This window comes from Podarcis vaucheri (assembly GCF_965113315.1).
Source record: "Podarcis vaucheri genome assembly, chromosome: 6".
Classification (NCBI taxonomy): domain Eukaryota; kingdom Metazoa; phylum Chordata; class Lepidosauria; order Squamata; family Lacertidae; genus Podarcis; species Podarcis vaucheri.
Window position 1 is genome coordinate 93760041 of NC_138764.1, and position 24151 is coordinate 93784191.

Genomic DNA, 24151 nt, shown 5'->3' on the forward strand with positions numbered 1-24151 from the left:
TTTTTAAGTAGCTACTGTTATTGTTGAGGAAACAGAGAGTCATGTACAAAAAATTAATATATTTATGGCACTTATGCAAAAATAAAATGAGTCATTGTCTTAAAAATATATTTGTTATTCAGCCCTATCCTGTAGATGTTTACTCAGCAGTAAGTCTCATTTTGTCCAGTGAGCCTTACTCCCAAGTAAGTGTGAAGAATGTTGCAGCCTGTGAGTCAGGGCAAATTACAGGTTTCCAAAGAATTAGACATTCTTCCCCTTCCATACTCACCTATCCTTGGGGAATTCTGTGTGAGGTTCTGGATTTCATTTTGCAACATCTTTTCTATGACATGCATATTGAATCTGCTTATAGTGCCCCACAATTGTAAAATGTGCTGAGGAGAAAGCTGTGCAAAGAACAAACAGAAAAAGACCTTTTCTCTCCCTCTCTCAGCTAAGACGTCCACCAGTTTTATATGAAAATTGCTTGCTTGTTATTTTTTCTTTATTAAGGAGCATGGATGGTTTGTTACTTTGATCATTGCTTTTGTTCAGCATCTTGGATGACACATGTATGTCTGTTAATCCAGCTGTGAATTAAAGCAGAACAAATCTCAAAGCAGCTCACAACACATCAAAACATCACATAAGACAATCCAGAATAAAACTAATTCAAACTTCAAGGGAAGTATTTCAGATCCTTCTCTAAAGTGGCATTTTGCTTCCCCCTAGTTTCCAGAGATCTCTATGTGGTTGCAACTGGACCCACAAAATGCTCCTGGCGCCTGGCTAATTTCTAACACTTCTTCAACTTGTGGAGTGAGACTGAGACATGGTTCAGGCACAGCTAATGCTCCCAGCCTCACTCTTCCGATAAATGTGTTTATATTAAACACAGAAGTAGAACACCTGAATAAGGCTGCTCTCTGGCTGCAGTCCTTTGTCTGGGTGATGGTATGGAAGTCCTACTTGTGGCTCTTCAGTAGCTCATCCCACTGATAAATGTAAGTAAGAGAGATGCTACCCAGAGTGTCGGCATTATCACTTCAGTAAGTGTATGGTAAGGAAGAGAAAGAAGCTGCTTCATTCCAGCAAGCTGGTTTGGGCTCAGTATTCCCAACACAGACTGGCAGGAATTCGCAAGGATTTCAGACAGTCCTTCCTTGCCCTACCTGGAAACGCTGGAGACCTGGGACCTTTTGCGTGGAGACCACACACTCTACCACTGAACTACGGGCTTTCCTGAAGTTAGCATTAGAATAAGCTGTTGCCCCTGCCATTTTCCTTTCACCTTATGCTTTTTAAAATTCATTTTGTCTTGTGGACACTGGACTAGTTAACAGAGGAGAGATCTGTCAGTGGCTATTTGCCGTGGATGGCTTCTTAGAAGTTCCCTCATGGTTTAGGCCAACCAAGCAGGGCTGTTGCCATTTTTTTAACTTCATGCTTTGATTATCTAAGGGCTGTTTTTATTCCTGAGGGTGTGAGGAAGTTGCTCAGTAGGGAGGGAAATTCCTTCTGCAAATGCTCAGAGGCATTTCTCTTCAAATATTTCTGAACTGCATTGAAGTATACAGGTCAATACTGGGCTGTATGCTGGAATGAAATGAAGCCCTGGGCAGAACACCATTTTCTTTGTGGTTTGGGTTGAGGTTTCGAGCAAGATTGAGGAAAGATAACACCACACTTTCTTCGGCTGCTGGCCTCTTCATACATAAAAGTCAACGCTTGATGTTGTTGAGTTCATCGAACAATAAGCATTGCTGTGAGAACCAGGCCAGTCTTCTTCTTCTTCTTCTTCGTCTTCTTCGTCTTCTTTAAAGAAAGAAGTTGTCTGCAAGGTTCAAAACAAAGGTTCAAAACAAAACAAAAGCCATATTTAAAGAAGGAAAATACCAAGGTTGCTACAACAGTGGGAAGTGCACAGAAATCTGAAATCAGGTATCCTGAAAATGCCAATTTTCATTTCAGACACCCATTAAATTTCTATCCTTTTTTACGGTTGTGGAGATTAGTTGGAAAACATTGTGGAACAAAATGCAAAAGGGGTTGAAAGCAAGCCTGATTGTAAAACGAAATCCGGGCTCTCTTCTTTTCAGCTCTCCTCTGCCTGAGGTCCATATATCATGGTCTCTCTCAGTTTGTTTATTTTTGATTGTAGGATAACCGCAACTTGTTCCCCAAATAACAGTTTTCCTTCTGATGTGGCATGCTAGCCTTCCCCAATCTCAACCTCCAGGTGTTGTTGGACTACAACTCCCATCATCCCTATTGTCTCTGGTGAGAGCTAGGGGTGGGTTAACCCCGATATTGACATGCACTAGGTGCCTTCCAGTTTCATGGCATCATTTGGTAGAAGACCTACCGGTACCGAATATCTGGCTTTGTGAGAGTGTTTGTGTCTTCAGTATGTGTCTGGGAAATACGGGGTTAGATAGGGATGGGAGTACCTCTTCTATCTCAATGCTTGATGGGGTGGAGAAGGTTTTGCCCTATGGAGAGATGATTCCATCCTAAGATATTGTGTTCTTCCACATGGTTCCCCTTTCTCCATCCTTGGAGCTGCTGGTTCCTGGTTGCTCATATACCGGTCTGACTGTTACGTTACTGAATGTCAGTTCAGTTCATAATAAGACCTTGCTCACCCACAATTTGATAGTGGAAGAGGGAGCTGATCTATCACCAAGACCAGGGTGTGTGGCTCTTTCCCAGCTTTTTCCAATCAGGAACTTTTTTGCAGCATCAGCACAGACTGGAGGACCATGTTCTATGTGTTACTGCGGTCCATGATATGTGTTCACCAGGAGACCTTTATATTTTGGGGCTAGCCTTGAGGACGTTCACCTGATGTTGCTCCAAAGAGATGCTGCTGGTCTATCAAGCACCCTGCTGCCCAGTAACCTCCCTGACCAAGCTGGTAGAGGCCGTCTCTAGCATGTTGTTGAAGAACCTTAGGACTATTGTCTTGGGGGATTTCAATATTCATGCTGAGACTGCTCTCACTGGGCTGGCTAGGTGTTCCGTGGCCTCCACGACAACCACGGAGCTATGTCAAGTGGTAACTGAGCCAATCCATAATGCAGGACATATCCTTGATTTGATCCTTGCTCCTGGTAAAGAGGTATATGGTCAGGAAATACCGTATTTTTCGCTCTATAACACGCACCTGACCATAACACGCACATCGTTTTTAGAGGAGGAAAACAAGGGAAAAAATATTCTGAATGAAACAGTGGACGTATCATTTTTGTGCTTCATGCTGTGGCCACAGACATGTGATCTGATGGTGAATTTGGGGTGACCCAATGCAAAAATCCTGAGGATCCATGTGGACCCATACTTTTTAACCACGTTTTTGCACCATTGCAGCCCCAGGCAACAGTGGGTGCGTGATTTTTTTTGGGGGGGACAGGCTGTAGTCATGGACATGCTATGTGCTCTGATGGGGAATTTTGGCTGACCCAATGCAAAGATCCTGAGGATCCATGTGGATCCATGCTTTGTAACCATGTTTTTGCACCATTGCAGCCCCAGGCAACAGTGGGTGCGTGATTTTTTTGGGGGGGGGCAGGCTGTAGCCATGGACATGCTGTGTGCTCTGATGGTGAATTTGGGGTGACCCAATGCAAAGATCCTGAGGATCCATGTGGATCCATGCTTTGTAACCACATTTTAAGTGGGGAGGGAAGGAAAAACACAGAAGGCTAAGAATGCAGGAGAGGGCTATAACGTGAGGAAAGGAAGGCAAAAGTTCCCCCCCCCACCCACCCACACAAGCCAGCCAGCGTGTGCGCTCTCTCTCTCTCTCTCTCTCTCTCTCTCTCTCTCTCCCTCTTTAAATGGAAGAAAGCATATTTGAATGCTGTGTGTCTCAAAAAACAAAAAGCAGGAAGTCAAATCAGAATTTTAAGCCGAACCTGTAATCTCTCTTCCCTTCACAAACATTGTTCCTCCGGAGCAGGGAGAGGATAGAAGGACGGACGCTCTGCTTTCCCCTCTACTTGCCTGGAGGGGAGGGGCTTCCCCTGCTCTTTGTTCCGTTTGAGCAAACACAGCAAGGAAACAGAGAGGGTGGGCAGTAAGACCCTGAGGCAGAATGCAGGAAACCTGCCACTTCCTCTCTTCAGGCTTCCCTTCTCCCTGAAGCGCGGTTTGATTTTTGCCTCATTTTTCGGCTCCAGGGACCACACATTCGCTCCATAACACGCACAGACATTTCCCCTTCCTTTTTAGGAGAAAAAATCTGCGTGTTATAGAGCGAAAAATACGGTAATGGGTGCGTCTATGACCCTATTGTCATTGTCAGACTACTTCCTGGTGAAGTCTAGGCTAATGGTGTCACCTGCAAGGGAGGGGGGCATTAGGATGACCTGCCCCCAGAGACTCCAATTGATTCCTGAATGCTTGGAGGGATTTTCTGGTGGAGAGAACTGGTGATCTTCCCAAGGCACTCATCTCACTCTGGAGTAATGAGATGTGGAGGGCTATAGATATGATTGCTCGTGAGTACCCTCTCCAACACTGCTGAGCACATTCAGCTCCCTCATATCATGGGAAGCTGCATGCAGTGAAATAGGCCAGGCTAGAGCACAGCTGGCAGAAGTCCCACTGCAAAGATGACCAGACACATGCTAGAGCACATAAGTATGCCTACGGTGGGATGGTGAAAGCAGCAAAGAAGGCTGACTTTGCTGCTTCCATTTCATCCTCGAGAAATAGGCCGACCAAGCTCTTCAGGACACCTCAGAGACCCTCTGTGAGTTGCTTGCTGGGCACTTGGAGAACAAAATTGTTTACCTCCATAGCGAGCTAGATGCGTGATTGAGGTAGTCCCAACTGAGGTTTCCAATGCTTCTCTATGTGCCTCCGAAGGTGGAAGCAAGGGAACGGGCTCCCCGATTGCAGAATGCTGTCCCCAGAGAGGCTCACCTGGGACCATCATTACATGTCTTTAGATGCCAGGTGAAAACATTCCTCTTTATCCAGGCCTTGACAGGTTGCTTGTGAGTATGTGCTCAACAATGTGCACTCTGGACCCTTGCCTTTTGTGGCTGATTAAAGCTAGCCGTGGTGCATGGCTGAGTGTATTCAGGACATGAACACATCATTGCGTGAGTGGGTGATATTGGCCCCTTGAAGCTCAACCACTGCTGGAAAAAACCCACCACCACCTGTCACCCCTTTTGGGGGCCAGGAACTTGAGCTAGTTGTGGCAGAGCAGCACCAGGTGTTCCTGGAGGAAACCGATTAAACTGGATTCAGACCCAGATTCAAGACTGAATCTGCCTTGGTCACCCTGATGGATGACCTCTGTCCTGAGAGTGAAGGAAGGGAGGGTAACCTGTTGCTCTTACTAGATATCTCATCAGCTTTCAATATCATTGACCATTGCATCCTCCAGGACCATCTACGGGAGATGGGTTTCGGGGGCACTGTTCTGCAGTGGTTCCAGTGATATTTCCAGGGACAGTTCCAGAAGACAGCATTGGATGAGTGCTTCTGTGTTCTCAAGTCACATTGCTGTGCATGAAGCCATTGGGAGTGGTCATTAGGAGTTTTGGAGCAAGGTGTCATCAGGACGCTGGTGATACCCACTACATTGCAGTGGTGCTCTTATTGGAGTATGTGGGCTGGGATTCAAGTCAGTTATCTGCAGCTGTTTCCACTCTCCTCCTCAAGGATCAGCTCCAATCCATCCTGCCTGGCAAGGCAACTGGGAGTGGGGTGGGCAGATAAATTGAACAGCCCTCTCTCCTGTCCAGTGCTCCTTACTGCCAGCAACAATGAAGGCAGGTCTGTGTCATCTCCATATTAAACAAGTTTTCGGAACACTGGCTTAATGAGAGACGTCGGAAAATTAGAATCGTTGAAGGCTGAGAAGGGAGATAATTCTTCTTCTTTGTATAGAAGGATAAGGAAAGTTGTGCATATATTCTCGGTGTTGGCTTGTGCCTGTTAAAAACTCTTCATGCTTTGGCAAACTGAAAAGAAAAGCACTTTACATTTTTCTCCTTAAACCTACTGAATCAGTGGAAATAACAATAAAACAGAGCAGTTAATTTTTTGTCATTTGGCATGGATGTTTATTTTATTCCATGAGTAACATTGATCTCAAAATCAGTAGAACGAGCGTTTTGGCACAGTGCGCTGGTTATTAAAGCCGTAGTGTCAGACTGAACTGCGAACATCTTGGTTTACATCTGCCCCGAATTTCAGATAACGGGACCTGAATGTTTTCAATTTCACGAGTCCCTTTTAAATATAGTTCTACTCAATTTAAATCTTTAGTGTGTGTGTATGTAAAGCACCAAAGAGTTTCCTGAGAGTTACTGGAGACAATTCGAAAAAGAAGTTTGAAATGGATCCCAAAGAGTTTTGGGTTGCAAGTAGTGTAAATGTATGCCCATGGTTTATTTATTTATTTAACTGGTTTTCCGAGTGTGTGTTGAGTTTTAGAATATGCTATACTCCCTTACAGTCTTGATCTGCTTTTATGGAACAAAATGTGCAACCTTTAACCATAAGTTGCAGGGAATAAACTTTTGCTCTTGTTGTACTTATGTATGTTTTAGGCCAAAGAATATGAAATTGTATTAGCGTTGTCTAGAATCACTCTGGTGCACTGTATTTTAAAACTGTAGCTGGTCATTCTTCCTGGCTTGAATGACTGAAGGAAAATGTATGCTCAGAAGTATTTCCTACCTAATCGGAATACTTTTCATGAACCCACCAAGGAGGGTGAGGAAACACAGCGTACTGCGATATATCACTTGTGCTTATCTGCACCTAGTTGTGCCTTATTTGAAATCTGCGCTGTGCATCCCTCCTTCCAGTGGGAGATTCTGTAAATTATTTCTACAACGGCAACAGAGAGCTGTTTGACGTGGAGGTCAGTAAAGAGGAGGCACGTGTCAGTTCTGCATTTTCATCATATCCAAAGTGCTCCCATGGCGACACTTCTCCTGAATATTAACATCTATTAACACTATTTTGTCAAGTTCGAGACCTTGGCCAGGTATTGTGTTAGGTCCTCTCACTCAGACAGCCCCGGCTCTAGAAATCCAATAGCAGGGGCAGACTTTGGTCTTTCAAAGGAACTTATTTATGTATACAGTGGCCCGGATTTTATAAGCAGAGAAATGGAAGGAAGGAGTAGTACTGACGAAAGAGGAGTGGCAGATAGAATTGATGGCATATGTGGAAATGGCCGAATTAACAAATAGAATTCGAGACTAAAAGAAAGAAAGATTTAAGAGAGAAAATTGGTGGAATATATGAAGAATTACTGTAAACATGAGCCACATTTGAATAATAGAAGCAGGAAAACGAATTAAAATGAAATATGATATAGGGTCTACTTAAAGAGGGGTTGGGCTTTTTGAATACGCAGTTAGATAAGGAAAACTAAAGTGAACTATGGAAAAGAGGGGAAGGGCAGTCTACTTTGGTCTTTCAAATTTCAGCAGTGCCCTGTGCAAGGTCAAAATTTGCTGCCCCCTGCCTCTCTCCTTCTGTTTTGCTCAATCCGGTATGTTATAGTTGCAGTGCCCTCCAGCGCCCCCTAGGCTCAGTGCCCAGTGAAGCGAATCCAGTCAATCTGCCCTAAATCTGCCTCTGATGATAGGAAAGCCCATAACAGTATTCACCACTCAAACTTCCTGATCCTGTTTTTGCTGTCGTATTTCCTAATATTTCTCTATCTTCTTTCTGCATGTCATTCTGGGCAGGGGTTCTGCTAGGTTTTCTTGGGGCCCTATTTTGTGGGAACGGTTCAAGGGTGCATTGAAAGTCAGGATTGGACAGTTAAAGGCACTCTGTCCTCCTAGCACACCAAACCCACTTAAAAGAATGAGCTTTTTGCTGTTAGGAAAGTGATGGGGAAATCTCAATAAAGACTGGACATAGCCCGAACACTGTGCAAGTTTTGTGCTAGTGAATGCTGAATAAATGGATAATCTGGAGGAGCCTTTAGGGCACAGGCTTAGGACAGATATTTACTTCTGGGAAAATTAAGACGGCTGGTAGCTAGGGACCCAACCGCAGTGGAATTTATTACTATTACATTATTATTTATTAAATTTGTATACCACCCTCCATGCATAGATCTCGGAACAGGTCACAACATAAAAATGCAAGATAAAATTTACAGTGTGCTCAACCAACCAGTATGAAAGGTGTTTTTTTTAAAATAAAAAATCCTTAAGGTTATCAATGGGGAGAAATACAATTCGTTTTGCATTTAAAGGCAAACCTGCCTAATTTGCACTTTTTGAAACAGTACGAAGACCAAAACAGGGCCATCCTTCAAAATCCGCACTGCTCTGAATTTTGCAGTGCGCTTCTCCAGCACAGCAGTGCGCACAAAAGTGCATAGAGTATGAGGAACTGTGCAGAAAATATGCATGCTGGTGAAAACAGCATACAAAACTGAATTAGAGTAGGGGAAATTGCTGTGCAAAACAAGCTGCCTGTATTGGGGAAATTTCATACCAAAATGTGTGTGTTAGGAGAAATTCACATCAAAAATGCTGATTAATTTTCATAAGGATTACTTCTTTTCTTTAATTGCAAACCGGTGTGAAAACGGGGAGAACTAAAAAAAAGGGAGAGAAACTGAAATGGACAGATTCACCCATCCCTTGGCCCCGTGCAAGAGACCCAGGGCTCAGGTACCTTAGTCACTCCTGGTTCTTGGTCGCGATGTTCTCGGCTGGATCAGCACCCCAGAGTCACCCCCAGCGGAGCCAGGCATTGTCTTCCGTGTGGTTTATGTCAGGCCAAGCTGGGGTGAGCCTGACAGCCTTGTGAATAACACAACCCTCTGTCAGAAAATCAGGATGTATCGAGCGAGCTCAGTGAAACAGTACCGAGGCTGCCTTTCCTGAAAGAATTTAATACGCTCGGTTTGCTGTCGTTGGCCTGCCTGGCGCCTGCACGTCTTCTGAGCCAGAAGTGTTCAGAAGTACCTTGCGGTGCTGTTAGTGGTTATCCTGGTGTTTATGCATTGATTTGGGGTTGCAGTAAAAACAGTTCTTTGATGGAAGGCTGGCCGAGTGGCCCAGGAGTAGAGAATGGGAGAGTTCTTCTCTTCAGACCAAAGTTTTCAAAAAAAGCATGGCTCGCTTTCTACCTCTAGTCCAGCTTGAACTCTCAGCCTCCTGTTTTGTTGTGTCCCTTAGTTCTTTTGTATTGATGCTGTGTCGCATGTTCCCTTGCTCCTATTTGTTTCTCCAGTTCATATCCCGTCTTTCCTCCCCAAAATATACATGCCCCCCCATCTTTTTGTGCTTTTAACAACCCTGTGAGTTGGGTCAGGCTGAGAAATAGTGACTAGCCCACTGAGCTTCATGAGTGAGGGAGGGTTTGTAGAACCCAAGTCCCCTGGTACGGACCCAACACACCCTGCCAGCAATTCTACCTTTTAGGGTAATCTTTCCACATCAGCTCATCTACTGAAAGACACCCAACATGGATGTCTGGTTTGCTGCAAAGGATTCTGGTACATGTCATTGGACTAAAATTTCCATCCTCGGTTCACCATGCTAGCTGGGGGGATGGAGTCCTGTGAAGGCTCCCCATCCCTGTTTGAAAGGAAACCGGCACCCGACGTGTAAGCTGTCTTTCAGAGAAACTTCTCTGCCATTACTGATGCCGTTGGTAAGTTTCTCTGGAAGCACTGGTAAGCGTGTGAGCCAGATGGCCCCTGTTATGTATTCAGTGGTCTGTGTTTGCTTGAGCTTGAGTCTGGACTAAGGATTCTGAGCCCCTGTTTTCTGATTCGATACATGATATCCAATCACAGAACATTTCAGGATTTGGGCCTCTGCCACTGGCCCTTCAACTCTGAGTTATGATTTGCAGCTTGGAAGTTAAGACAGCCAATCACGTTGGGAGTGGGAGTGGCCCAGGGCTTCAGAAATGTATATAAGCAGTTGCTTTGCCCCTGTTGTCCAGTACTGTTAGTTCAACAAAGGTTCTTGCTGTTATCACTGTGTCTTGCCTTCTGGGAACCCACCTACACTACAGTCCCCACCTCAACCATAGCCCAGTGTAAATGGGACAACAAACGGGCAACCCCTGCAACATCTGCAATATAATAAGTTGCAGGGTTTCAGCAGGAAGCTACAGGACATTTGCTGATTGGAAGCAAAATATGACATCCACTTCTGCAGCTGCAAACTATTGAAAGTAGCATTGTGTGTAACTGTTCCGACACCATCGTGTGCACAAATCATCATGAATGCACAATAAAAAAGACATAATCTGTAGGGACCCCATATAGAAAGTCCTTGTCTACACATAATTGTGTGATGCTTTGGGGAGAGCATGGATCGCACCTGTGAACTTACAGCTTTCTTGTAAGCTGGGGAAGGGGTGGAAGATTGCAGATGAAAGGTCTGGGGTTGGGGAATGAATCAAGGGGTGGGCATCTGATTTGGAGATAGTGCAGCAGCTACTGTCATAGTCAGAAACTCTAGGAGGAAGAGCAAGGTGCTGGGGGAAATTCTAGTAAGGAGGTTTAAAGTATACAGTGAAGGAGAATTAGCAGAGACCAGGAAATGTCAACGCTGAGCATTTAACAATACTCATATTTTGCAAAATATTGACTCTTTTAGGGAGCGATGGCAGGTCATGGTTTCAGAGTTACAGATGCAGCCAACTCTCTATTAATAGACCTGCCTTTTCTGTTCCTTCATTCTTTTTTTAATTCCTTCTCTTCAGCTTTTGGTCTAAAAAGCAAACAAAACTATTTTTTGGCTTTTAAAATAATCCCGTAAAATGTCAGGCTCAAAAGACACAATCTCCTTTGAGGAAAGTTTGAGGCAGTTAATTGGCCATGTGTCCTGGAGTCTCCCAGAGCTGGGAGGGGGGGAAACTCCCCTGCATTTTGGGAACAGAGCCTGACTTGCAGCTTTGGGGTGGGATGGCAAAGCACATGGGAGCTTCTGCCTCGCCAAGAATGGATTTGTTGCCCCCCCCAACGTGCTGCCCTCCAGATATTTTGTACCACATCTGCCAACAGCATTAGCCAGCATGGCCAAAGCTCAGAAATTATGGCAGCTATAGTCTTGCAGTATTTGGAGGTCGCCATGTTGGGTACCCTTGCGTATGATAGTTGCCTCTCCAGGCATGTGTTTTAAAAGGAGTTGGCGTGTGTGTCTGTCTACACATGTCTTACAGGAGTTGCTATAATTTTGCCCACACTTGTAACAAACTTGCATCAATTTCACAACGTGAGTAGTGCACTCAACAGCACTTTCCCAGCTTGTTGAAACATTTACTCACACGGGCTTCTGTGCTTTCTGCACGTTGGTAATTTGAACAGAGCGGCAGTCCCTTGAGTGGCGAGTTAGGAATGGGGAAAAGCAACAAGCTTGCCGATGTGCTGCTTTTTTTTGCAATTGAGCATTTGTGTATTTTTCTAGGGGGTTGAAATTCCTTCTTGCTCTTTGTCCAGGGGTGATAACAGCTGCACTAAAAATGAAAGTGTCTCATCAGTTCCAGGCTCTGTTAACTTAAGACAACTCTGTTAACAACCCTCTTTGCAAAATTCCCTCAGATCTTCATTTGGGAACTTTATCACAGTGGTACCTTGGGTTACATATGCTTCAGGTTACATACGTTTCAGCTTACAGACTCCGCTAACCCAGAACTATTACCTCAGGTTAAGAACTTTGCTTCAGGATGAGAACAGAAATCGTGCTCTGGCAGCGCAGTGGCAGCAGGAGGCCCCATTAGCTAAAGTGGTGCTTCGGGTTTAGAACAGTTTCAGGTTAAGAACAGACCTCCAGAACGAATTAAGTTCTTAACCTGAGGTACCACTGTATTATTATTTTATCTCCCCACACGAAAAGGACTTTTGAAGGCCTGATTCACTCAATGACATGATCAGGCAATGACTTGTTTCCACTAAGGGAAAACCAGTGTGTCCTGTTGCGAGAGCATGGGAGCCATTTTGAGCACTGCAATCTCACATGATCTCACACTGCAATCTTGCCCCCTTCCATGCACTTTGTTCAGGGCCATGATTTCACATGGGGTCACATGGTCCACCCAGAAGACGTGTGCCCAGTTTTTGGTCTGGACATGTCAAAGGGTATGGATACAGACAGGTTCACAGTCGCCCAGGGAGGTTCACAACAGAGTGGGGATTCAAACCCAGAACTCCCAGATCCTCATCCAGTAACTGTAACCACTCACACCAAAAAGACTCTCTAAATTCAGCTTGTTAAAATGATTGCCTGACACAACTTGGGGAAGGAGTATAGCTCAGTTACGGAGCGTCTGCTTCGCTTGCAAAAGGTCCCAGATTCAATCCCAGTGACTGAATCGTGACACTAGGAAAAGGGACTGAAAGTCAGTGTAGACCAGGCTTCCTCAACCTCAGCCCCCCAGATGTTTTTGGCCTACAACTCCCATGATCCCTAGCTAGCAGGACCAGTGGTCAGGGATGATGGGAATTGTAGTCTTGAAACACCTGGAGGGCCGAGGTTGAGGAAGCCTGGTGTAGACAATACAGAGTTAAGGTGGACCAAGTGTCTGGTATAAAATGGGAGGGGGGCGTATTGTTAATTTGTGTGTGTGTTATAATAATATAATATAATATAATATAATATAATATAATATAATATAATATAATATAATATTTCTTATTTTATAATTTATATATAAATTATATATATTTCTCATTTTGTGTTTTTCTGTTGTCAGCTGGCCTAGGATCTTCAGATGAAAGGCAGTATACAAATTTAATAAGTAATAACAATATTTATCTATCTATTAAATTTGTATGCAGCCTTTCATCCACAGATCTCAAGGCGGTTCACAACAAAAAAATACAATACAAAAGCACAAAATACAATACACAATCTAAAAACAAGAACAAAAAACACAAACCAATCACTAGTAGTAATAATAATAATAATAATACTGTAATAATGATAATAATAAATACAGAAATAAATTAGCTTCATTTTCTTCTTATGTTTATCTCCATACTGGAAAGTAGCTATTTATAAAGAGGGGTTTTTTAGGTTGCCTCTTAGAATGTAGGCCTCATGAGGTGGCTTATATAAATTAAATTTCCCAGCAAACAACTGGAATGAAAGCTTTTCTAGTGTGCCTCTGCAATGTAACATCTCCCCTCTCATTTTTGTCTGCACATAAGCAATGCTTAGGGAGATCTAGTTTCTGATACCTTTTTATGCCGGGGGCACATTTGGATTTATAAGCAAAGGCCGTGGGCACCACCCTCTCTGGTCATTTCTCTCCCCTTCACTTGCAGAGAGACAGAAAGAGAGAAAGCTTTTGAACGCACATTTCACTTTTTACAAGAGATCTGAGTAAAAGTCGGATCCAGTAGCCTTAGGGCAGATCCACACCATACAGATAAAGCCCAAATGCAAATTAAAGCACAGGACTTCTCTCAAAGCATCCTGGAGACTGTTGTTTGTTAAGAGTGCTGGGAATTGTAGCTCTGCAAGGATGGAAACTACAGCTCCCAGTATTCATGTGCTTTAAATGTGCATTGGATGTGCTTTAAAGGTATGGCGTGGGTCTGCCCAAAGAACATAGAAAGAGCCTACTGGAGGAGGCCAATGACAAGCTACTCTCTTATATTCTCAAAGCTTTTCTATTATTTTTTAAAATAATTTTTATTAAGTTTTCCATTTAACAATCCAATCATATCACATTAACTATTCCAAAATATACCAATACATATCATAAAGTCCAAACATTTCCCCAAATTATAAATTTTTGATGGGGCTTCCCATGCTTCGAGTTCAGTAGGATCCAATCATCTCATCTTTCTGCTGCTTTTAGTGTTCACCAATCCCATCTTTCAATCATCTTGTTGTTATCCTTTTTCTTCTTAATGGCCCCTGAGTTGTTTCCATAGGCGAGTTAAAGTAAGCAATATTATGCTTCTGTGTGAACTTTGTAAGGCTCTCCCTTTTATTTAAAGCTGGTAAGTCTATATTCTTAAAGCTTTTCTAAATGCCTTTGCTTTTTAGGCTGCGAGGAGCATTTTATTTATGGGCAGCCATATAAATGCAATAAATAATACTAATAGCAATGAAGGTAATAATGAATGAGTAACGGTTGCATGTTTGTGCTGGAACACATGCCCCTCCAAACAGTAAATCGTCATCTCCAGAAGGAGGAACAAGCTTTTCCTTTTTGCTGTACTACTACTACGAGCATATGTCACAGCCTATGGCGAAACATAAGCAAAAGCTCAGTCGGTAGAGCATGAGGCCCTTAGTCTCAGGGTTGTGGGTTCGAGCCCCACATTGGGCGAAAGATTCCTGCAGGGCAGGGGGTTGGACTAGATGACCATCGTGGTTCCTTCAAACTCTACGATTCCATGATTCTATGAGTTTGGGTTAGGTTAGAAGGAGCTGGTATTGCTTTCATCAAGTGATACTTTTATGACTTTCAGAAACGCAGACCAGTGGCTCACTCCTTAAGCCAGGCATGCCCAAAGTCCATTTTGGGGGCCTAATCCTGCCCGCCGGTTGATTTAATCTGGCTCCCGTGGCAGTATATGTCCTGGGGTAAAGGTAAAGGGACCCCTGACCATTAGGTCCAGTTGTGACCGACTCTGGGGTTGCGACACTCATCTCGCTTTATTGGCCGAGGGAGCCGGCGTACAGCTTCCGGGTCATGTGGCCAGCACCCCTGCGCTTAAGCAAAGCATGGATGGAGTTTTTATTGTGGACTCATAAAAACATGTTACCTGTTCTTCTTTGAGACTAAAGCCCTACGCAGTGTGTTGCAGAGTCAGCATTAGAAACCTCTTGCCAGCTTCTAGACTTGAACCTGGGTCCTGCTGGCACGCTACCAACTCGGCCTTATCACTGCCATAATGTTTATGAGTCCTGGCAGGTGAACTCCCGAGTTGCAGAGTTCAGGTAAACTCAAGGACCTTTCGGAGCCTAGTTACCAGAGTCTCCTGGGATGTCTTCACCTTTGGTACCTTCAGTGCTTTCTTGTATTGCCCTGTTCCCTTCCTTTCTTCTCCCTGCCCTCCCTCCGGCCCCGCAGTGCCCTTTCAACATTGCCCAGGCTGTCTCTTCCCGGCTGTTTTGGTTTTGTCCTTTTCCAAGGGCAGAGCCCAATGCTATGTTTTGTATATGGCGAAATTCCTTTGTCTGCAGATGCTGGTAAATATGAAATATGGTAACACAAAACTCTGATTTTCCGGTAGGTCTGTGGCAGCTGCAATTATAATCCAATAATAATACAACAACAAAAAACCTAATAGTGTTAGGAGGTTTTTTTGGTGGTGGAAGGGGTAAACTGTATGCTTGAGCCCCCTTCTAATTCCTGGATCCAGCATGGATTCAATCCCTGGAATAGCCAGGCTAACTTCCCGGTGAAGTTATAGCCCTCTAAGTAGGGGCCATTAAGGTCACAAAGGAAGTGGCTCTGTGCCAGATGAAAGATGGGTAGGTCCCCCTCCCTCAACTCGCTGGTAGTTAACAAGACAAAGGCCAGAGGGAGCAGCTAGAAGGTAGAAGCAAGGCTGCAGGATGGACAGCTGGGAGACAGAGCCATGCCTGATTTCTGTTGGAATACAAGGCTGTGGCTATGGGAGAAGAAAGACTCTTTGGGGGTCTTAATGCTGTGAGCCCCTCCATCCTAGGCTCAGGTTGCGTATATGTGTAAATAAGCCATATATCATAAAGATTCCACAGTCTGCGCTGTCCCTCACTCCAAGGAAACCAAACCCTGGGTAAGTGCCAGGAACCCCTGGAGATTGGGGAGTGTGGCGTTTGCCCTCCTAGGTGTGTGACATCATACTGGGTTCGTAAGAAAAGGGTTAACTAATTGTAAAATGACTAACCAATGGGAACCCAAGGGGCGGAGTTACCTGTGTATAAGGTTTTAAGCCAGGGATGCGGGTGGCGCTGTGGGTTAAACCACAGAGCCTAGGACTTGCCGATCAAAAGGTCAGCGGTTTGAATCCCCGCGAAGGGGTGTGCTCCCATTGCTCGGTCCCTGCTCCTGCCAACCTAGCAGTTCGAAAGCACGTCAAAGTGCAAGTAGATAAATAGGTACCGCTCCGGTGGGAAGGTAAACGGCGTTTCTGTGCGCTGCTCTGGTTCCCAAGAAAGCAGCTTAGTCATGCTGGCCACATGACCCGGAAGCTGTACTCCGGCTCCCTCGGCCAATAAAGCGAGATGAGCACCGCAACCCCAGAGTTGTCCGCGACTGGACCTAATGGTCAGGGGTCCCTTTACCTTTAAGCACAGAGGGTTTTTTTGGGGGGGGGGAGTTAGAGTTAGGGTGGTTGAGAAGACAGTCTGGAGAGACAGAGAAGATAAGTCTGTGGGTTGGGCTAGTCTGGTGTGAGAGAGGGAGAGAATTTGTTAAGAGGAGTCTGTCAAACAGTTGAGATAATCAGTCAGAAGGTATTAGGAAGGTATAGGCCAGTAAAGAAACTATAAAGTTAAGATCCTGACAGGAATATTATCTGAGAAATCATAAACTTGTTAATGTTTATAAAATAAACTTGTTTTTTTGGGGGGTTCACTTTTAACATCAGTCTGGACTCAGTGTTTTACCAGAGAATAACAGGTTGATGGCAGCGGGGAAGTGGTGGCACGGGGATCAAGAGACCGTTAAACGTCCGGGGACCCTGTGTGATCGCCACAAAAGGCATGCAACAATACCATGCATTTGTATACTGCTTTTGAAGTCTGCAAACTATGGCTTCAGAATCAGGAGCCTTTGCCCTCTGGGGTGGTTCCCTACCTCTTCTCTTGCTGCCTTTAATCATCAACATCATACGTGCACTAAAGCAGTGTTTCCCAACCTTTTTTGGGCAAAGGCACACTTGTTTCATGAAAAAAATCTCGAGGCACACCACCATGCCAGATGGGGAAAGGTCACTTTTTACTTATGTAAAAAAATAAAAAAATAGTAACAGCATAGAAGGTAATGGTTAGGCTAGCATCCCTCTTCCAAATATGCTAGGTTTTTATTTGCAGGGACTGTTCTACATGGGAAGGGGAAAGGAAAGTTAATAGAAGGAAAGGCGGGTGGGAGAGAAAGAGAAAGAAAGAGGGAAGGAAGGGGGGAAGAGAAGTGGAAAGGAGGGAGACCGAGGCGGGGGAGAAGCGTCTGGAGAGTTGCTCCGAAGTTTGGGGGGCCGCGGGGGTGGGCGCGCGTCCCAGGAGGCGGAGGCCAGCCCGGGCTGGGAGCCGTGCCGCGGCCCGGGGGCGGAAGGCGGACCGCGGCTCCTAGGATGTGGAAAGGGGACGGCGGCGCAGGGGGAGGAGACCCGCACGGCTAGGGCAGCGCGCAGGGGGAGGGGAGCGGGCCGGAGGCGGGCGAGGGGGGCCGCGATCCCGCGCGCCGCGAACATGGCCTCCTTCCCCGCGGGCCCCACCGAGCCCCCCGGCCGGGGAGGGCGGCGCGCCCCCGCCTCCAGAGGAGAGCAGAGGCAGGAGGAGGAGGACGAAGGCGCTGCCGAGGAGGCGCGCCAACTTCTGCCAACTTCGGCGCCCGCCCCGTCGCCGCAGGCTCCTCCCGGCCGAGAGCCAGAGGACGGCGGCAGAGCAGGAGGAGGAGGATCGGGTTTGGCGACGGCTGCTGCATCCTCTCCAAGCGCGGGGCTGGCCTCCGCCGCGCCCGATCCTCCACGCTCGCCGTGCTTCTCGGCGGAGCAGGTCTCGTGCGTGTGCGAGGCGCTGCTGCAGGCGGGCAACCCCGGCCGGCTGGGCCGCTTCCTGGGCTCGCTGCCGCCCGACGCCGAGGTGCCGTGCCTGGAGGCGCAGGCGGGCGAGAGCCTGGCCAAGGCGCGCGCGCTGCTGGCCTTCCAGCGCGGCGACTTCGCCAAGCTCTACCGCCTGGTGCAGAGCCGGCGATGGGATGTGGGAGGGAGCTCGCTCGCCGCCCCGCGTGTGCCTATGTGGGGCACGTTACAGCCCCGTGACGTCAGCGCCACGCAGGCAGCCAGGCAGGCAGACGGCGAGAGCCCCGCACTGGGCGGCCTCTCCTCGCTGCCGCCGCCCCGCCTCTCGCCGCCCGCCTCGCCCGCCTCCCTCCCACGGCACACCAGGCAATGTCTCGCGGCACACTAGTGTGCCGCGGAACACCGGTTGGGAAACACTGCACTAAAGATGTCCAGCTAAACATCTGGAATGACTTTTTGACAGCAAGAGCTGTTTGATAGTGGAAAGGCCTCCCTCGGGACGTTGTGGACTCTCCTTCCTTGGAGGTTTTTAAGCAGAGGTTGGATGGCAATCTGTCATGGATGCTTTAGCGGAGATTATTGCAATGCTGGGGGTGGGGTGGGGTGTCGACTCGATGACCCTCAGGGGTCCCTTCCAACCCGTCTATGATTCTATAATGCTAGCTGTGGTTGACGCTAACAAGTGTTTACAGAGCCATTTCAGACGACCATTTTCTCCCTCCTTAATCCCTCCAATGCTACCTTTCCGCTCTCTGCTTAAACAAGCAGTTGGAGTTGCCATTTCTCTAATGGGTGCTTAGTAAAGGAAGGAAGATTTTGATCATTGCAACAGGATAGCGAACTTCCCCTTAGAGGAGTTTTGTACTTGATTAGTGGATTCTAACAGGTGCACACCTCAAATGCTCTGTGAGACTTTATATACAAGCTGAGGGCCTAGGCAAACTCTTTTTTCTCCCTCCTCTCATTGCAAAGAACACATATCATGTCTGATCTCTTAGTACTGGCCCAGCAAAGGTTCGTAAGTGCTGAGATGCTTTTCCATTCTTTCTGTTGAATGCTGCCCTTGGATTAACTTGGTTTTTCACTGATATCAGTATACTGCCGCTGGCTGATAAGTAAATTAAAAAAAATATGAAGCTGGTCTAAAGTTGCGAACTTCTGTTTTGACCCTGCTCCTGAGTCTTCAACAGCAACGAGCTCAGCAAGTGAAACTTTCCCCTTTGTGCCTGCAGAAAGTGCAGGGCCAAAGAAAAAAGGGTTGGCCAATCTACTTGGCTCTGATACTCTTTATTTTCTTTGATAAAGCTCTTATACAGAGGAGGAAAGAAAGAGATGGAGGATATTCATAAAATATTGACTTGCATGCCTGTGTTGGGGCCCCAGGACTGCCATCTGTGGTGGGATGTGCTGGGTCCCAGAAGCTGGCTGAGGGCGGCAGGTTCTGATGCCAACATTGCACACCTAGCGTGGTCAGTAGTCAAGGAAGAGGGGAGTTGTAGTTTGGCAACGCCTGTAGGGCCACAGTTTCCCTTATTCTGGACGCCTTATTCAAAACGTATGCACAGAGCTTGTTATGTACTGAATTGAATAGGATTCACAATGCAGCAGTCTGATTGGTCCTAGAATAATAGGATCCAAAATGCAGCAGTCTGATTGGTCCTGGAACAATAGGATCCAAAATGCAGCAGTCTGATTGGTCCTAGAATAATGCAGCAGTATGATTGGTCTGCAGGAGCCACCCAATCCAGCTCCAGATGGAAGTGAATCCACAACCTGATTGGCCTACAGGAGAATCCTTCCTGGAATTAGCCAATCATGTGGGACCCATTGTGTAAATAATGTATATAAAGCAGATACTTTGAGGGGACTTTCATTCCTCCTCAGGACCCAGCGTACGCAAATAATTTTGGGGCAGGCCCAGCATGGGTACCTGCCACAGTCACCAGGGTCACTGGCCCTCTGTCGTACGAGGTGCTAACGGATGGGGGGCAATGCTGGCGCCGCCACTGTGACCAGATACGGCGATGATTCCCAGGAGAAAACCAGGAGGAGGACAGGTCGGAGTTCTAGGCCCAGAGTTGAGCTTCTGGTCCCCCTTCCTTACAAAATGTGAGAAAGCTGCAAGAACAACAAGCAACTTATTGGTGGGAGACAAAAAGTGAGTCCAGGTGTACACTGAATACGGGCTGCAGCCATATCACTTGACAGGTGCTCTCTCCATAATAAGCATGTGTTGAAAGGGAAAGGTGGAGCAAAACCGGACTGTTACTGATTTTTGGCTGCCAGAAGGCAGGCTGAAGGCTGCTCCAGGATAATGGTTTTATTTTATTGCACGCCGCTTCGGTCACTTTTGATTTTGAAGCAGCAGATAAAATTGCAAGTAAGATAAATAAATGAAGCGCGCAGGCACCGAACTCGAAGTCTTGCCACACACAAATCCAGTCCTGGTCTGGCTAAGCTTTGTTTGTCTCAGCAGCCTGATGTGGAAGGGAGAAAGGAGAGCCTTTTTTCCTTGTTGCTGTTGTTAAAACAATTAGGAGTCAGAATCCTTGCTGATCTGCTGCAAATCACTCAGATCTATCACTATATTGCCTTCTGGTCTACAATGCTCTACAATGGCAGACTTGATTGCCAGCCTTGCCAATCCTGAGATTGAAAACTCCAGAGGCCTTTCCTCCCTTCCCTCCCCGCTTTTGCTGCAAAGTTTCGTACAAATTAGAAAGCGTGATAGTTGTTGCTACTAGGCCCACAAGCTGAGGTTGATTAATTGTGGGCAGCAGTTTTAATGGAGAAGGTCAAATTTGAATTGGTGAGGCTGAAAGATAAGGGCACAATTATGTTCTGAAGCAGACGCCTCTTATTGGTGTTTTGGTGATAACGCCATTTTATTTAACTTCGGTCAGTTAATCAACTGTTTAAAAGGGAAAGGTGATTAATCAGCTATGGTTGCAGTCCTGAACATATTTACTAGAAAGTAAGCCCCATTGAATAATGTAGGGTTTTCTTCCAAGTAGAATGTATAGGATTTCCCTCTTAATCAGCTGACTGCCCTAATTATTACACTGTTACCTTATCACATGTGCTTTAAAGGGGGGGAAAGAGCTTGAAAATAACAACAACAACAAATCCCCAACCAAGGGCTAATATGCCAGGATGTAGTACAATATTGCTGCACTTGACTCCTTTGGGAGGAAAAATGGACCATTATTATTATTATTATTATTATTATTATTATTATTATTATTATTATTATTACAGCACTACTACCAAAGGCTTTGCTGCTGGATCAAAATGCTTGCGCATTAAATCCCGTTCATATTTTCACTTGAGGAGGATATTTGGGGGAATAATTTTTGTGTGTGGAATAATTCAGTTCCAACTTCATCTTCTACAAAATTGACAAATATTCTTCTTGTGGGGTGGGAAAGTCTGGTGAGCTTGGGAGCTGCATTTCTTAATTGAAATAAGGTGAACTGGAAGGAGACTGGGGTGCCGTACGTACACTTACTATGGTTGTTGTGACGGGAATGTTCACACAGTTAGAAATGCCTCCTAACCAGCTGAAAGAATGGGAACTATTATGAGGATGCATAAACTGAGGGTCTAATAAACACTTTCCAATGTGGGCAGCTGCTTTGGGAAGCATTCCAAATGCATGATGTGCTTAACACCCCTAAGCAGACCCCCCATTAATGTTTATTACTGTGATATCAGCATGCTTATCAAAGGCTGTCCAAGTGCCTTCTCGCAATGGCTCTTTACAATCTCGTTGGCAAAATCCCTTCTCTCTGCCGCCACCTTCCTCCCTCCTGTCTGAACACTTAGCACAGCATTCCTCAAGGAAGCTGCGAAAGGACAACTGGATAATGTAATAATTATGCAGCCACAAAGGAGATACACAGTAGGATTTGAGGCGGGGGACTTGCAGGTTCGGATTCTTTTCCTTGGCATTATTTGGGCTCCCTGGAAACAACTGCATTGTTTTCCAGCAGAGAACAGGCTTTGATACTGCTAAAATATGCCGTGGACTAATCTGGACTCAATTCAGTTTTGAAATTTGTTTATCCCGGTGATGTGCTGTTTCTACCACCACCCCGTTGTTTACATCATTTTGAAATAAACAGCAATAGAAATAATGAATGTATTCAAAGAGGAAGGGCGTAGGAATAACTGGTAGCAAGCAAGGAGGGTGACGAGACTCTCCATTTCATTTTTAGTGTTATTAAACTTGCAATTGGTTATTAGATTTTTACATTCCCAGACAGACAATACTTTTTTATCCAAGTCACACAGCAAGAAAATGCCTGGAACACTTGATAAAATCAGAAAAACAAAAGAACCAGAACTGAACTATTGCGAGACTGGGAGCAATGGCCAGTTTCTTCTTGAGCACAACACAGCAACTGTTATTTATGCAAAAAGGTATTACTTTAAAGAAGGTGTATGTAGAAGCTACTTTCCGTGATCTGGCTATTATTTTAAAGCTCAAGCCACATGGATTATGAAACTAATACACAGTGCTTGTTTTGCAAAAAAAAAAGTTTAAGCGTACTCTCATTTTCCCACTCATATTGAAACACCGTCCCTAAATGAGGCCAAACTTAGAGTCACAAAATGTTTAGGGGTATGTGTACCCCTGCGTCCCCCCAGAAAAAAAAGCACTGCTAATACGTAAATGCATGCAATCTGGAAACAGTTAGGTATTTCCACTGAAGTCAATCTGACTTTAGGGCTATTCACACATTCCTGTACCTTCAGTGAGTACACAATCTGTATTTACAAATAGTTGAGCTGTAAACATGTACAATTAGTTACAAATAGTTGAGCTGTAAACATGTAATATTCAGTGAGTGTACAGATAGTGTACCTGCGTACACAATAGTCATAGAATCACAGAACCGCACAGTGGGAAGGGACCCAAGGGCCATCTAGTCCAACCCCCTGCAATGCAGGAATCTCAGCTAAAGCATCCACTACAGATGGCCAAAATCAGTAAGCTGTACAAATCAATAAGTGTATACTCTTTCACACCAGCCCTTGTACAAATGCAAAGATGGTTTGCACCTATGTTCAGCGTAATGTGTGAACAAGTCTTTTGTGAGGGTGGTCTCCTGGGGGGGCAGACTAGCAGGTCTACAGCTATAAGCTGGACTCTCTGGCAATCTGCAGCAACCTACGAGTTTCTCAGACTTGGGGGCCCTTATTGGTTCCTGATGGGAGCCTGGTGAGGCAAAAAGCTACCACTCTATTTGCAGCAGTGTCAATACAGGGTGGTCAAGGTAGAGTTTGCAGGGGGGGCCCCCCTGCAAATTGCCCTGGTGGCATCTAAAGCATTTCCTGCAAGCTAAACCCTGTTGATTTCACTAGAATGCTGACATGCACCTTAACCTGTATTGCTCTCTGTGTTGGATTCCTTAAATATCTGCATTAACTCTAAAGGCTATGTTCAGAACAGTAACAGGAAGAAACCCCCTACTGATTTCCATATTTCTTCTTTTCCGCCCCATTTGTGATGTGTTGCCATGACTTGACAACTGAAAGTCACTTACAAAGCTGAAAGTGAGGCTTAGAATCCTGCAGAGGAGCTGATCTCTTGCAGAAAGTTGTCAACCGGCTGGCTCAACCTTCACAAAACTTGCCTCGTTTCTGTGATTATCCTGCATTCTGTTATCTCCTGGTTTATTGCTCGTTTGAGCCTGAACACTAAGCAGAAAGGGTGCAATTTAGATCAAAGGGACATTTAACAGATTTGCTTAATATCAGTATTTATATATAAAGATGGAAACCTCATTTTAAAAATACTTTTAAATTAACGTGCGGAGCTGGTAACAAATATATCTAAAAGCTGTTTGAAAGCTCAGTTCAAAAACAATTAGCCAGATGATCTAAACTGCCTGGATTATTTACACCAAATACGGCATATCTCCCTGCTTTCTCTATGAACTCAGCGGCAACTCAGCGCAGGGTAAAAAAAAAAGAACATACATCTTTTAAAACTTTTGAGAGTGAGCCAAAGCAAATGGTTATTTTGCAAACTGCATTTTCCTCCCACAAAAGCTTAAAAACAAGCTACATATTATCCCTTATTACATCCCCTTCCTAATGCATTTTTTACCTGCTTCCAATCAGAAGGTAGTAGCATTTTTGTATCGGTTGCAGGGACCTTGCTATACGAATTGACCATCTGCAATTAATTCGCACTGTATAAATAGTTTTGAAGACTGAATAGTTTGCATTCCGAATGGAACAGTCTATTTTTAGCTCTTGGAGCTGGCTTGTTTTGTGTTCTCTGTAGAAGCAGGAACATTCTCTTTTCTTTCTTTTTTTAAGTGCTTTTTTTGTTGGTGCTTAATTAACTCAAAAGAAATCATAATCAGAGAAGACAACAGGAAGAGAAATCCAAATAATATTAAAATTTCTGCGAGAAGCTGAAGATGGCTGTAACACAAGAAAAAAGTCTCCGGA

The 24151-nt window shown here is 45.3% G+C and overlaps 1 protein-coding gene and 1 long non-coding RNA gene across 3 annotated transcripts in view; one reads left to right on the top strand and one right to left on the bottom strand.

Annotated features, from left to right (window-relative positions):
• Positions 1-24151, top strand: part of GNAS (GNAS complex locus) — a 182955-nt gene that overhangs the window by 35338 nt on the left and 123466 nt on the right. The gene's annotated exons all lie outside the window — the stretch shown is intronic.
• Positions 1648-23955, bottom strand: LOC309534403. The gene is made up of 2 exons (XR_014220683.1): positions 23802-23955; positions 1648-1816 (listed from the first exon to the last, which is right to left on the bottom strand). It is a non-coding gene; the product is annotated as an uncharacterized lncRNA (long non-coding RNA).